General features: G+C 37.2%; 1 protein-coding gene across 8 annotated transcripts in view; it reads right to left on the bottom strand.

Moving 5' to 3' along the window:
• The window catches only part of trio (trio Rho guanine nucleotide exchange factor), a 50503-nt gene that overhangs the window by 21611 nt on the left and 13610 nt on the right, over window positions 1-15282 (bottom strand). The gene's annotated exons all lie outside the window — the stretch shown is intronic.

The following is a 15282-nucleotide window of genomic DNA, read 5'->3' as shown; positions in this document are numbered from 1 at the left end:
TTGCCAATTGGCGATTAGAATCGATAAGTACCCAATTTTATGGCTATTTTGGGCTGTGAATCGATTAGGGAAATCAATATATGAATATATATATGGTTAAGATTTTCACAATTTATGTACATATAAATATACATATACATATAGATATTTAGATATATATACTGCCTGAGCGTAAGCTTCATTAGCAGCTCTGTTCATTAGGGCTGCTCCTTCCGACTGCCTCGGTACAGTTCGCTGGTTATAAATAGCACGAGTTTCCACCAACAGCAATTAGAGTTACATAAGACTGCACGACTGGCAGTTGCCCTACACACACAGCTGCATGGCATCCCAAAGCTCGTGGGAGTCGAGAGCTCTTCGAGCAATGCTTAAAAATGCATTATAACTGTCAGTTACTTACACAACATGTATACCCTGTACCATACCCCGCACAGGGTATAAAAAGAACAAGTTAACAGGAAGCTGAGCAATGAGCCCAAGTAGGAAGCTGCCTCAAGGAGCTGCGCGTCAGCTGCTGCTGCTGTTAATTAAGCGCCATACAGACACACAACAGCATGTGTGCGAGTGTGCATGTGTGCATGTGTGTAAGCGAGTTCATACACATACACACATCTAGTGTCGCTACATACATTGCACGTTTCCGCTTGTAATGCAATTAGTCGAAAAGTTTTCAGCGCGTTGAGCATTCAAACTTTTCAACAAACAGTTTGTGCAGCCCACATAAAGAGCTGCAAATGGGCGGGCCGAGGTCGGCGGATGGGCGTGTCGCTGAATGTGAGCACAAATTGTATATATGTATGTCAGCTCGCCTGTCAACTCTCCAAATGAGTACCATTAAAAGTTGTGCCAGGCACAAAGGCGCACGCAAAAGTGAAAAATCGAGAGGCAGCACATAAATCAGCTGCAAATGTTGCCCAGAAGACAAATATCAAACGTTTTTAGTTCAATTATATGCTGAGAGTGGCTGGAGACTGAGTGCAAGCAGCTGAATAATTAATTTAATAACTGTAAAAATTGTGAGAGCTTTAGAGGTAAAGTGGGTGTGATTTGCCATTGAGAATTGCATAGAAGGGCGTAATGTATATGTGAGAGAGAAACTGAAGAGGTGGAGTAAGTGTAGTAGGCGGTTGAGTTAGGAAGAGTTTTGGAAGAGATATAGGTTCACAGACTACCAAAGAATAGAAGAGGGAGTGGAATAGATCGAGATAAGTGAAGAGAAAGGGCAGAAATCACGAGAGAGACTGTGAGGGGGTGGACAGAGATAGGGAGAAAGATATGTATTGAGAGAGAGATAGAGATGTGTAGACAGGTATATATTGAAGGAGAGAAACACATAGATAGACAGAATGAAATCGATAATAAGAGAAAACGGCAACGATTAAAGGAGACCTAAAGCTTATATAATAAAAGACTTTTGAAAAGTTTAAGATAAGTCCGATGGGAAGTGCCCGGAGAATACAAACAAAGTATAATCCTAGCTAAGCATAAGCTTATATAGACAGGAAAGTAGCTGAGAACTGAGATGAGCAGTGACACAACCAAGTGACTAATTTTCCTAATGAGTTCAGATCAACTGAGTGCTCTCCCAGAAGCAGCAGTAGCTAGCATCAACATCATCATCATCGTGATTATAATTCCTGGGGGCTGCTGTTTAACGCACGCAGCAATAATCAACACTCTCACTTACATTCCCACACACACACAGACACACAGACAGGCACACATCAACGTATATAAGCTGTCATTAGGCTATGGCTGGCCCACACGGCGTATGCGCAATTTCTCTGAGCTTCGATGATTGCTGAAGTGCACTGAAATTGCTTGGCGACCGAGCGAAACAAAGGGCAGCAGCCACATGCACCACGTGCACATGCACACACCCACACACACACACTGAACAATTGAATGTGGTTGCAATTGCAGAACATTTAAGCTGCAGGCATTTAAAACTGGATTATCCACTCGAATCAAAGCATTTGGTAAAGCCTTAATAGTGATTGAAGCGCTGCTAGTTAATTGAAATTGAATCGAGCTATTGCAGAACTTAATTAAAGGTTATATTTAGTTTGAGGTATACAGGTGAAGACATATATAGAAAGTGTATTATTTAGAAACTAAGCTGAAATATATTTTAAACTCAATAAATTATTTGTATCCAGCTTTTCTATTCAAAATATTACTGAAAGCTGATTACTGAATGTGAAAATAATATAAACCTCTATATCTTTCGTTTAGATTCTATATATATTTATGTTTATTCTACGTTAGTTTCATCTTCTTTCAATTCGAGTTCATACGAAAGGATTCAGCTCAAAATCTCGACTCAAACTACTCAACTTCTCAAACTTCCTTTCCTTCCGTAGCTAGTTTGCGAAAAGTTAAATTCAAATAATTGCGCAGTGCGATTCAAAATTGGCAGAGAAATGTCTTCAATTTCCTCTCTTGAGTTGTAGTAGTTGCTGCTGCTGCTGCTACGGCTCTGTATCTGTCTGCGTGTGGGCGTGTGGGCGTGTGCGACTGCTGCAAGTGCCCTTAAATTAAATTCTGCTTCACATTGCTGCAGCACGTTTTGCCTGCCGCTTGCTGCTTGCGGTCTTTAATTAAATTAATGAAAGGATATTTCATGCTACCAAACGCTGCGTATACGTTATATTTGCTATTTTTTTATTTTCTTCGCTGGCAACTTCCAATGTGGCTTGACTGTTGCAAAATGCAATCAGCGCTGCCTTGTTAAGCTCTTGCTATTGCCACCCCCTTTCCTTTTGCTGCCCCCTCGCTTTAAACCGATTTCCTTATCCTTCATGCTGCTGTTACTCTGCATAAAATAATTAACGTAGCTTTTTGTTGCCTCTCTGCGCATTTACACAGTTAATCAACGAAACTGAAGTGAGAGAGAGACTGAGTGAAGCAGGTCACATAGAGAGAGAGAGAGAGAGAGAGAGAGAGAGAGAGAGAGAGAGAGAGAGAGAGAGAGAGAACCCCAATGCCGAACTCTTTAAATGTTAAAAAAAAAACTTCCAGTTTAAAAGTTTTGCCTGACAATTTCTTTCGGAAGATTTTCCGCCCAGACCGCAAAACCTCAATCAATCAACCGCTTACAGGATATACCACAATTTCTTGACCGAACTTCTTGAATGCCGTAAATAAATTCAACAAAATTTAATCATTTCTTTTTTCTCTTAGCGAAATATATATGCTAAAATCGTGGGTGTGGCCAAGTTGAGAAAACATCTTGAAATTGAATTGGGAATCAAACTTGACAAAAATGTTGACTTAAGTCTAAAGCATGAAATCAATTTGAAAAGTTTCTTCGTATTTTCTTGTGGTGCTATGGAAGAGCGCATTTGCATATTACACACGCAATGAAAGCAAAAGACTAAAGGGGGGCGTGGCAGTTGACCAGGCAATGCATAGCATTGCTACAGGGTATGCGGTTAACAAGTCAAAAGTACAAATGGTATATTGAGTGCTGATTACAAAGCGGATAAAGAAGGGGAAAGAACAACAAGAGAATAGCGGAAAAGTCAGATAAAAGTGAAAGCAAAACATGGAAATAGAGAGGGGGAGAGTCTGACAAGGAAACTTTGCATTAACCGAGGCGGAAAATGTGTTTTAGCCGAAAAAAAAGAAAGAAAAGCAAAAATTTATAAAGCGATTTGGGAAAATGCTTGCGTTATTATTGATGGACAAATTGGCAGAGGACAGAGGCAGAGCGTGAGTGTGTGCGTGTGTGTGCGTGTGCGTGTATATGAGGCAACCAAGATTGTTAGCTACAGATGACGGAAACTCCAGGACACATTGGGCCTGGCATTTTATGGGCCGTAATAAAAACACAATTGCAGCTCACTTAAAACTCATCAATCGAAGGGGACACATTAAAGGGACGAGAAATTGAGAGAAAGAGAGAGAGCGAGAGAGAGAGAGAGAGAGAGAGAGATAGAGGGACAGTGGGGAAACAGTAAACTCGCAGCGAGTGAGCAAGCGAGAGCATACTTAGGCTTATCAATTTGAATTACCGAACGAGATTTAACTGATTGAAGTCTAAGATGAAAGCGGGAATTCGAAGCGTCGGTAGGTAGAAGAAAATAAATACATAATAAATAAAAAGAAAAAAAAAAAAAAAAAAAACATTTCAATATATATTGCAATATATTAAATAGATTTAAGCAAAAGTAAATAGGAAATAAAATATTTGATGCAAGCTTAAATATATTTAGAAATAAATAAATACATAAAATTCTGAAGGAAATTATTCACTTGGCACGCCGTTGTAGTCTATTTACAGGGTATGATCTCATATGAATAAAGGGTAATCTAAGGTAATCTACAAAGATGCTCATACTTGATAGGACTAGACTTAAGACTCTGTCAAAGTCAATGCAAATATCAAGATATAATATCAAAGCTGAACGTTTTAAAGCCACCAAGCAGCTAATTAGACATCTTTACAGGGTACAATATTGCACTTAAGTTGAGTACGAGCAGACGTGGCCAATATACGCTCTTCACTTTGTTTAAAGACATGCCTGTATGCATATATAACATATATTCATGTCTATGTTGTGGGTACATAAAACATAAACGTTGGCCATTATTCAATTAACTGACGCTGCCTGGGCGTGGCTCATGGCAGGCAAGCAAGGCAGAGCACAGTCAACAACAACAACAACAATTACGTTGTTAACATTGTTAACAATAACAACAAATGGGAAACAAAAAGGCAAGGTGAGCAAATGGGAGGGAGGGGGGCGTTACACACAGCAGCCCGAATGAAATAAAATACATTGAGCCACCGAAGTGCCACCACCCACAACGAGCTGCCAGGGGCCGAGCTGTGGTCTCTGATAATTGTGCGACAGCATGTTAACACCGCAGTTGTTTGTGGCTGTGTGCGTGTTCGCGCGCGCGTGTGTATAGCATGTGTGTGTGCATGTGTGTGAGTGTATTGAATGAAAGTCATTTACAACGCAAATCGAATAATATTCTCAATAAATTACGTGCAAACACGACATGTTGTTAGAGATAAAGACGGGCCCTTTTTATAGCCCGGTTGGTTAATGCACTCCGATGACAATGCCCCTACAGCAATTAGAGGATCATATTTGAGATAACAGCCACATATTGATGGCATATTAGTTAAACATTCACCGAGTCAGAGAAGATGAGAAAACAATAGCCAAACAGAAATTCTATATATGGGCATTTCTCCAGAAAAGTCAACCGCAGCCAAAACATTCAAAGTCAAATATAGCATGTTCTGCTAACATATTTTTTAAAACAAATTCACCAAATTTTACTAATATAAACCAATTATACATTTTATCATAATACATCTCGAAATATTGAGACACAAAGCCGAATAAGTGCAAAAGTTCTGTTTTGAGCATGTCTATTGCACATTTTGTTCTTATTATTGAGACACTATGCAATGCAATATGATACTTCGAATTTTCTCTATTTTATTATAATTCATAAATTTAATATATTGAAAATAATTTCTAATGCTTTTATTCATGTAAAATTAATAAAAAAAAAATTTTAAAAAATAAATAAAAAAAAGTATGGCGGAAAAAATGTCTCATTCGACACTTCACCTTCGACCCTGATTAAAACTAAAAAATAAAAATAAAAAACTACTCAATATTTTTGAATCAAATAAAAAACATTATAAAGATGTGCCAATTTCTAATGATTTAAAATTTTCGTAATAAATCGTCACTTAAGGTTTCGCTAAAATCTCAGGTTGAACTGTTCATTTAAAAAGCGATTTACGTTTTTTGTAGCCTGCGAACCTCTTGGTTTTTTGTGATTATCTTGAATACTAATATTTGCGTAAAATCAGATTTAGCACCAACTATAGAGCTAAAGGATTCACTACTCGTAAAAAAAAAAAAATGTTTTGGCATTCTTTTTTTTTTTTTTTTAACTCAAAAACGTACGAATGTTACATTCGCCACAAGAGAATTGCCCATATGCAATTAGCAGTTGCGTAAGTTAAATATAGCAGAGCAGCCTTATGCAGTGTTGGAAAGCGCTTTGTCTTATGTTAAATACAGCTCAACACTATTCTAGTAAGGCAAGTCCCTTCCTTTCCCTTATATTGCCTATCGCTAGACAATCCATAAATCCACGCAAACCGCTTTAAACGAAACAAAACAGTTTGATTTCAATTTTTTTGATATTTCTCTTAAACTTGAAAGAGCTTGCTGGACTAAATGTTTTTATCGCCAAGGAACTCGACTGACAGCAATTTGCTGAAGTACATTGCGAAACTTGTGCAACACGCTGCTTGTGCTGCCTGTGGCACATCGAAGTGTGGCACGCGCGCCAGAAAACCGAATTGTTGGGGCAGCAGAGGATGATAAACAAGGCGAGAACCGTTTGCTTGTGGCACAGCCCAAATGGTGTTGGCCGGAGCAAGCAGGCAAGATACAACAACACCACACAGCGTTTAGCAGGGAGCATAGTGTATTGATGGTCCGAAAATGAAAAATGAAATTACACACACGCGCAAACACACACACACACACAGACACCCAATACATATATATATAGCTCCACACAGTATGTGAGTGCTTAAATTTGGGACAGTCAACGAGGGAGCAATTGTAAATTGCTTTGCCTTAACGCTTAGTATTGAGTTTTGTGGCCTTGGAAGCCATCAAAGCTATCATTTTTATATAGATGGCTCAACTAAAGCCGTCTTGGCTTACCCATCTCTCACTCGCTGTCTCTGCCTCGCTCACACACCTAGGAGCAATCATAAAAACTTAAGCTGGCTTTGCCTTAGTTATATTTGCAGCGCAATTGTAACTGCAGCCTTAAGTGTTATACTATCTGTATCTGTATCTGTGTCTGTATCTGCATCTGTATCTGTATCTGTAGCTCTATTTGTGTATCTGTATCTGTATCTGTATCTGTATCTGTGTATCTAAGATTCTAGCTTGGCTTTGGCATTGCATAGTTCTGTGCGACAATTTACTTACAAATTGTTGTTATTTACTTTTGCATTGCTTGAATACCCTGCACACATGGACTGACTGACGGCGGGCAGTTAAGGCTAGCCAAAATAATATAACATAATAATTATTTGATATGGTATTTACTTAAATTTTTGCAGGATATGTTTACGTCTATCATTGCTCATAAGCCAGCACTTTAACGTTTTATGCATCCATAAGTTCTTTTGCCATTCACTGACTACTTCTTGTGCAATTTGCATATTATTGTCGCAAGAGCAAGAGAGAGAAAGGGAGAGTGAGAGTGAGACAGAGGTAGCAGCATCCTCATCATCAGCAGCAGCAGCATCAGCAACATGCTAGCGTCTGCTACTGTCATAAAAATTCACCTAACAACAAAATAAACTACAAAACGAAGAATACATAACTACTAAAATAACAACAACAACAGCAATAGCGACATTCACACAATGTGCTAGCTGCACGTCATTGGCTAAGTAGTCTTTGCCTGTGCTAGAACGTTTTTACTGTACAGGATGTTTAGAGAAGGAGGGGTATGTAGATTGAGGCATTTGATTTGCCTAATATACATATATAAATACCCAACTTCTCTAAACAGTATGATTAGTACAGTCAAAATACTCTATACAAATCAAATACCCTTCTCTAAGCATAGTTTTATATATATGCATATATTGGTTAAATCAAATACCTCTATCTAAATATATATATATATATTTGCATTATATTGAATTATATATCTAACAGCCAAACCCTTCAAATTTACTCTAAGTACATTGTATAGCTACCGTATCACATGTACATTTACCGTTATCAATCACAATTATCTGTGTAAGCGATAACAATTGGTATTGCCATTAATTTGTATGGTTCTCTAATTGCTTATGAGGTCAAAGACATTAATTGGATATTATAGACTAGATGTATGACAGTTTCAAAGTACTACTAAGTTTAGTATATCCCTAGATATAAGTTTCTGAAAATCATCCTTCAATATCATTCATCAAACTAAGCTTTCAAATGCATTTCTAAATATTGATTCCTTTGCCTCCATTTTTGCGTGTCCCGCTTTATATATCTTTCTATATATTTCCAGATAGAGCAGCCCTATACTTCTCGCTGGCTATCACAGTTTAGTATCTCTAACTGAATACGCTTTGTCAGCCTATTTGAGAGGCGTATAGAGTCAGTGGAATGCAGCTTAAAACACAAATTCCGATTCTCCATCTTCGCAATCATAGCTCGCATGCTGCTCTACTACGAGTACTTAGAGTATCTGCTAGTCTGGCTCACTCTACACAGAGCACTCTAACCTGTTTAAGTTAACGGATGCTGCGTCGTCAGTTTCAGTTGCTGCTGCTGCTGCCGCTGCTGCTGTTATCTTTGTTCGCGCCACGCTTTTTGTGTATTTTTTATATGTACATCCTCTTGTTTTTCTTCTTCGTCTGCTGTTTTCGTTTTTTCTTTCTGTGCACTCTGCTGGGCACGTGAGGCGCTTTAACCAGCTCAGCTCAGCTGCAGCTGACAGTGCGCGCTATTGCGAAATTCTGTTTCTTTTTTTTGTGTATTTTTCGTGCGTGAAACAAATTTTACGTTTTTCAACTACACGTTTCTTTGTGTTTGCAGGTTGAGAGTGTGTAGAGGCGTGTGTGTGTGTGTGTATGTGTGTGCACGCGCGTAAAACTATGCTCTAATGGAATGCATAAAGCATACGCCCCGTGAGCCACGGCTCAGCGATGCATGCAGCAAAGAAAAGTAACTAGAAAGAGACAGACTAAGAGAGAGGGGAGAAGAGAGAGAGCGTAGCTCTGGCAACTTCCGCTGAGAATGCTTCAGCTTTTTAATAGAATTTCATATTTAAGGCTATAGAGTGAAAGGCGAGGCGCAACTAAAATGCTGCATAAATTGATTAAGAGTCTCGTAAATTGTGTGAAAATGAAGTCAAGGAGCGAGCGAGCGAGCGAGCCAGCAAATGCTGAAGCAGCCACTAGACGAAGGAACAACGGACACTTGCCATCACTCAGCGGCAAATTGACAAAACATGTTAAGGGGAGCCGAGGGGCCGAGCGTAGGGACAGGCAGGAAGTAAGGTCAACAGCAGACTGAATGCAGCAGGGCTACAACAACAACAACAATGAAACGAGCTGATGATAAGCTTTTACATGGCTTGATGAAGTGATAAATACATTATGTGAGTCACTTGCCAGTTGCTAGAGTGGTGCGAGTGGTGTGAGTGGTGCGAGTGCTGCGAGTGCTGCACAGTGGGTGGGTGGTGTTGATTGGCTGCGCTTGATAAATTACATAAATTGAGGTTGGGGCACTGGGCAGCAACTGACAATAATTGAAGCGACTTGAAGCAAATAAATTAGCGCACAACGCTGCGTATGATTAATGTGCTTATTAAGACGACAATACGATTAAAGGGCGGCAAAGTATATGTCTCCGCGTGGGCGTGTCAAGCAGGGTCAACAACACTTTACAATCAACTTGGGAGCTGCCATAAAAACTAGCTGCAAGTCATAAACAAACTAAATAAAAGCACTAAAAATCACATGAAATGAAACGTGTGAAGAAGATGAAAAGCAGACGATAGAAGAGGAGAGAAAAGTGTCGGAAAATGTATTTATGTAGCTGAAGCGTAAGCTAATTATAGATATTCGATTAGTGACAAACATTTACATTAGTGTTAACTATCAAAATCAGATTTATGGTTTAATGATTTAATAGGCCTTTGATTATGGGTAGAATTGTGGGTAAAACCAAAGAGAATTCGAATTTAATTTAATTGAGCAGGTATATCATGTTGTCCATTTGCTTCAATTTTTATTTGCATTCAGATATCTTAAGATATATTTAGCAAAAGTTTTAGCCGAATATCCAAATAGGAGTTATCTCGTATAGTACTGAGAAAAACCCTTAGTGGCTTATCTAGAAGCATATAAAATTTAAAATTTCAAATAGATTTTATACTCAAATCTGCATTGTAGGGATTGTTCCTATGGAAACTATATGCTTTATTATATTAATTCAACTGAGATCAAAGAGTTTACTAGGTAGTGAAGAATGCAGTCACTGCATCAAATATCAGCAATGCAACTAGTCTCAGAGCTTAGTTCATAGAGACTGGTCAAATATCGTCATATCTTTAAAAATTCAATATTATATAGGGACAGAAGCGAATGAAATTTACCTAGACTGTAAGTCTAGTTCACATAGAACAACTATGTATGTATATATGTATATATATATGCATACAAATGAAAATCTATATATGGCTAGACAAGATATATATAAAATTCTACATTTACATAATGCCATTATTAAAGCAGCATACGCATAATATATAATAACTTTTTTGCCAAGATTCGTTGCGAAAATAAAGTCAAAAGTTACCAAAGCTCGCCATGAACTTTGAACTTTGTAAGGCAAGAACCTAATCATAAGTTGCATATCAAATTGATATCAATTGCGAATCCCCTGGACACCTGTCGTGTGCTTGATTGTTTACCTTGAAGCCGCTGTTGCTGGGCTGTCGAAAGAAGCGAAAGGAGCTGGGCGTATCGATGGTATGCTGTCGGGCAAGCGTGCCATGGCTGCTGACGCTCGACTGGCGAAACCAGGGCAGCGAGATCTTGCGCCGGCTCTTGCGCTGTTGCGGCGTACCAGCTGCCGTTGCTGCCGTCACAGTCGGAAAGGTGAAAGGTGAACGTGAGAGCGGCACTGCCGAGGCCGAGGCAGCACCATTATTCGTTTGCTTCGGCGAAGTGCTGTCGTCCTCCTCCAACGTGCAGAGCGGCGTATTCTGCGCCGAATCGGCGAGCGAGGGCGATGGCGACGGATCGCCCACGGCAATTGGCGCGCTGAGCGGCGGCAGCGTTAACGGTGTATTGGGCAGCGAATTGAAACCGCCGGACTGCTCACCTTGATCCTCGTTGCACTTGAGACGCTCCAGCGTTGTCTTCTTTGAACCAATATCAGCGCCATCGACGCTGTTCATGCGTTCATTCAAAAATTTCTTAACGCTCTTCATGGCTAAGTACTTCTCTTCCCTCCCTCTCTATCACTCCCTCGCTCTCGCTCTCCTTTTCTGTTTTTTAATTAAACATTTCCATTGTCCCTTGGGTTTATTTTTATAGAAGTTTCTGTTGTTGTTGTTGTTGTTGTGGTATTTCAATGGGTTTATCAATAAATCTGCGCAGAAATCGATTTGTTTTATTTTTAAACTTGAGCCAAGTTCCACGAAGCCAAAGCCAAAGTCACAAAACAGGCATGAGTGTGTGTGTGTGTGTGTGTATATGTGTGGCATTTGCTGTATATATAAGCAGCTGTCAGTTAGTGCCACAACACACACAGTTCGACTGCCAAATCAAATCTGACAGTGCAATTTGTATCTATTACGAATTGAGTTCTATCGACAGTTCTTCCTCTACGGCTCCTCGGCACGATTATGGAATCTTGTCTTTCAATTAGCACACAACGCGGCGTATGAGCAATTTTTAGACAACTTTTGAGCTGTGTTTGCTATTTAAACAAAACTGTTGTCAAACAAGTTTGACCATAAAATGTATCAAAATATGATTTAATAATTAAATGCACTTAGCTCCATTTAATTATGTTAATTACATATTTGTTTTCACTATTTTGTATTATTTTTAAATTTAGACAAATTAGTTTGGCATTGACAGATATTTAATTTATATAAATCTTTTAGGGTTTAGAAATTTTGATTGATTTATACTTTTATTATATTGTTTATTATTTAGCTGTTATTGTTTATTGTTTTTAATTTATTATATTACATTTTTCTACAATCTCTCAATTAACTAATAGTTATTATTTAATTTTTATTATTCTTCTCTTTAACCTTAATTGTTTTATCTGTTGCTACGTTTTGCTAATTTTTTCATGACGTCAACACGCTATAAATTGTTTATTACAATTTGATAAATTACTTTCGCATTAATTTTATTGCTTCTATGAATGTTTCATTTTTTTTTTTCTATAAATTTTTCCTACATAATTTTTCTAGTTTCGGCAGATAAAAAGCTGCCGCCGCTTTGCTCGAGAAATTTATCTTATAATTTTTGTTTTGTTTACATTGATTCTGTATATGTAAATGTTTGTTATTTTTACACTTTAACGCTGTCTCGGCCGACGTTGACAGCGACGTCAACTGCGCAACATTTCTCACAGTTGTGGCAGGTGCGCCATAGCGGCCGCCACTTGGCCCCAAACAAACTAAACGATTTGGACCCAATCGCCATTATGATTCAATAATTTATAACAACAAATGCCATCAATTTTAATGTGCGAAAAATAAATACAAACAAAATATAAATATAGCTTCTTTAAATATATGAAAATATGAAAATGTGAAGATAAGATAAAACTAATGAATGCCAAACGCTTATACCCTCTCTGAAAACTAAAGAATATATGATTTCTATATAAAAAGAATTTTAGATCTTTACTGAACGATAAAAATGATCTATGATGATATTATATATCACTCAAAATTTACGTAAACAAGAGAAGTAACTGGAATAATATGTCAGTTCCTTGGAAACAAAATCAGCGATTTACTTTGAAATTTGAGGCAATTGTTTAAGTTCAAAATTTTCTATAAACATATACAATCTTAATTAATATATATTTCAGCAAAAATCTAAACGCTTTATATACAAAACATTTGCTGTCCAGATAATTTACAGCCAGATAAAGTCTACAGCGAAAAACTGAGCAATTGCACACGTAAATTAAACAAAAAACTGACAACTTGTTCATGTCCATCACAAGCAGAGCAAACAATAGGCTCCATTTGATATTTGATTAGGGTATGAACAGTATATATATGTATACATAGATATAAACTTATAATATACATATATAAGATTAATATATATATATATAGAAAAGGTAAAATGTTTCAATGTAGCGAATGCGTGAAAATTGGCATATGTTGGTGGAAATTTGTAGAGGCCATTTTGAAAATGTGAAAAATATAAGGGAAAGTAATCAAGGCGGCAACGGGTGGGGTGGGCTGTGAAAATGGCCTGGCAAACAGCTGTACGCTAAGTGGCGGCGTCTTCTACATACACAGAGCTGATGAGTTTTTTATTTCAGCTCAATTTTTAGCCATGGGCATTAAAAACTTTGCTACTTTATCGCAGAAAGTTAGAGAGAGAGAGAGAGAGCAATACAACGGCATAAGGATCTCATATCTCCCTCTGTCTGTTGACATATCTTGTCGTGCTGCGGCTCAGCTGCCACGCCCACAGCAATGGGTACTGCTAATACCTTCATTACATTCAACTGCTCAAAGCCAAGTTAATTCAATTTGTGCAAATGAATGCGCACATCACAGCAGAGTGCGGCGCATCGGGGCTGCCCTGGCAAGGATGCGGGATTAAGTATTTCACAATGTCCACAAGCAAAAGTGAAAGCAGAAAATAAAATGAAAATAAAACTAAAATCGCTGGCGAACTAAAACAAAATTATAAACATTAAATCCGTTTTGATGCTTCCCCTTTATTTTTAGAAGAGAAAAAACTTTTGCTCGCTGGATGAGAAAACTATTTTGATTACATGCACTCAGATAAAACTAGATAATGGATTAAAACTTAGATTCAATTTACTGCAGAAACTGGACTTAAATGGCAAACAAAAGTTATGATGTTATATAAAAATAAATATTATCATGTTCTCTATTATTTTATTTTGTTCGTCTGCTTCTAGATTTTAGAAGTTCAGCTTTCATTTTAGTTAGTTCGGATACTAGGAGACCAAGAGATAATTCGCTTCCCTTCTCTATCAAGAATTAGCTATAAAGTTTACTGTTTCGATATCAGGAAATTTATATAGGACTGACAGACTGACAGCTGCGTTTCTCTGAGTGTATCATTGCGTTTACATCGAAAATATCATATTATTTATATATGCAACATATTCCAATTTGCATTTAGGCGCTTGTTATTGATTCACTTCAATTACAAAATGCATGCCAATAGATATTCGAGTATATAGTATTTTCATGGTATTTAATTATATAGTATTTAGTTTATTCACTTTTCTATAGAATTTGACCAAACCCATTTCACAATTTGCAATGCAATCCAATGCAGCTAACAAGAATAATAATTATAATGACCAAAACATGTCGCGCCATGGCAACAACAACAGCAACAACAACAACAACCACAACAAAAGTAAACACAATTCTAATGCGCTCGTATTTTAAAATGCAAAAAGCTAAGCGTGCACTTAATTGTATTGCAACAAAACAAACATAATTGCATTTTGTTTATATAAATCAACTACAAAATACCCTGGAATTATGGCTAACAACTGTCGCTAAGCGCTGCTACAAATATAGTTGACTAGATTTTTGCCTTTGATATCAAGTTTTTTGGCAAAAGCATCTTAAGGGAGAGGGAGAGAGAGCGTGAGAAATAGAGACAGAGATTGAACGAATGAAAGCGAAAACACGTACCGCCAAATACATATATATTAAAGAAGCAGAGAACAGAAAAAAAAAAAACAGACAGCTACTCAAGTAGCCAAAGGCGTGAAAAAGGTCAAAGGCTGCGCTAATGGTGTATGGTATGGGGGCGTGGCTAGCCCGCAAGGGCTTAAGCAGTAGACAAATATATATGTATAGTGGATTATATATGTATACAGATATGAATTTCTGCTATTACTTCTATATACTTTTTTATATTTATGTATACTTTTTTAAGATTTATGATTTTTCTTCAAGTTTTAGTATCATTTATTTATTTTGTGTCTTTTATATAATTTATAATTTTAGTTTTCTGCTGCAGCAATTTCTTCTATATACCTAAATATACCTATATATACATCACATACACATACACACATATTTATTTACATCGCAGACATGTTTTAAATGCCTTTTGTTGACATTATGGCACATTTATTTATTTTTATAACAATTCTTCTGCTTAAGGGTATTCAAATATGACTTTTGGTTTTGGCTTTGGGCTCTCGACATTTGGCATTTGATTTAGATTTATATATATTATTTATTTATTACGTTTTATTTAATTTTGATAGACAGCTGTCGAGTTTTTGTTTAGTTTTATATAATTTTTTTTTATAGATACTCAGCAAATGTTTATCTATTGGACGCGCTTATCAGCTGATTAGAATTTTCAATGCTGAATGTTGTATCTTTTTTTTTTTTTTTATTATATCTTCTGTTTATTTTATTGGGATTTCCTGTTGGGGTTTCCGCTTTAAATTGCACACAGGAATTTCCGTTAGAAGGGGAAAATTTATATAT

This window comes from Drosophila arizonae, chromosome 4 (genome assembly GCF_054131065.1).
Source record: "Drosophila arizonae isolate 15081-1271.41 chromosome 4, UAZ_ARI_1.0, whole genome shotgun sequence".
Lineage (NCBI taxonomy): Eukaryota > Metazoa > Arthropoda > Insecta > Diptera > Drosophilidae > Drosophila > Drosophila arizonae.
This window is presented reverse-complemented; position numbering and strand designations above follow the sequence as displayed.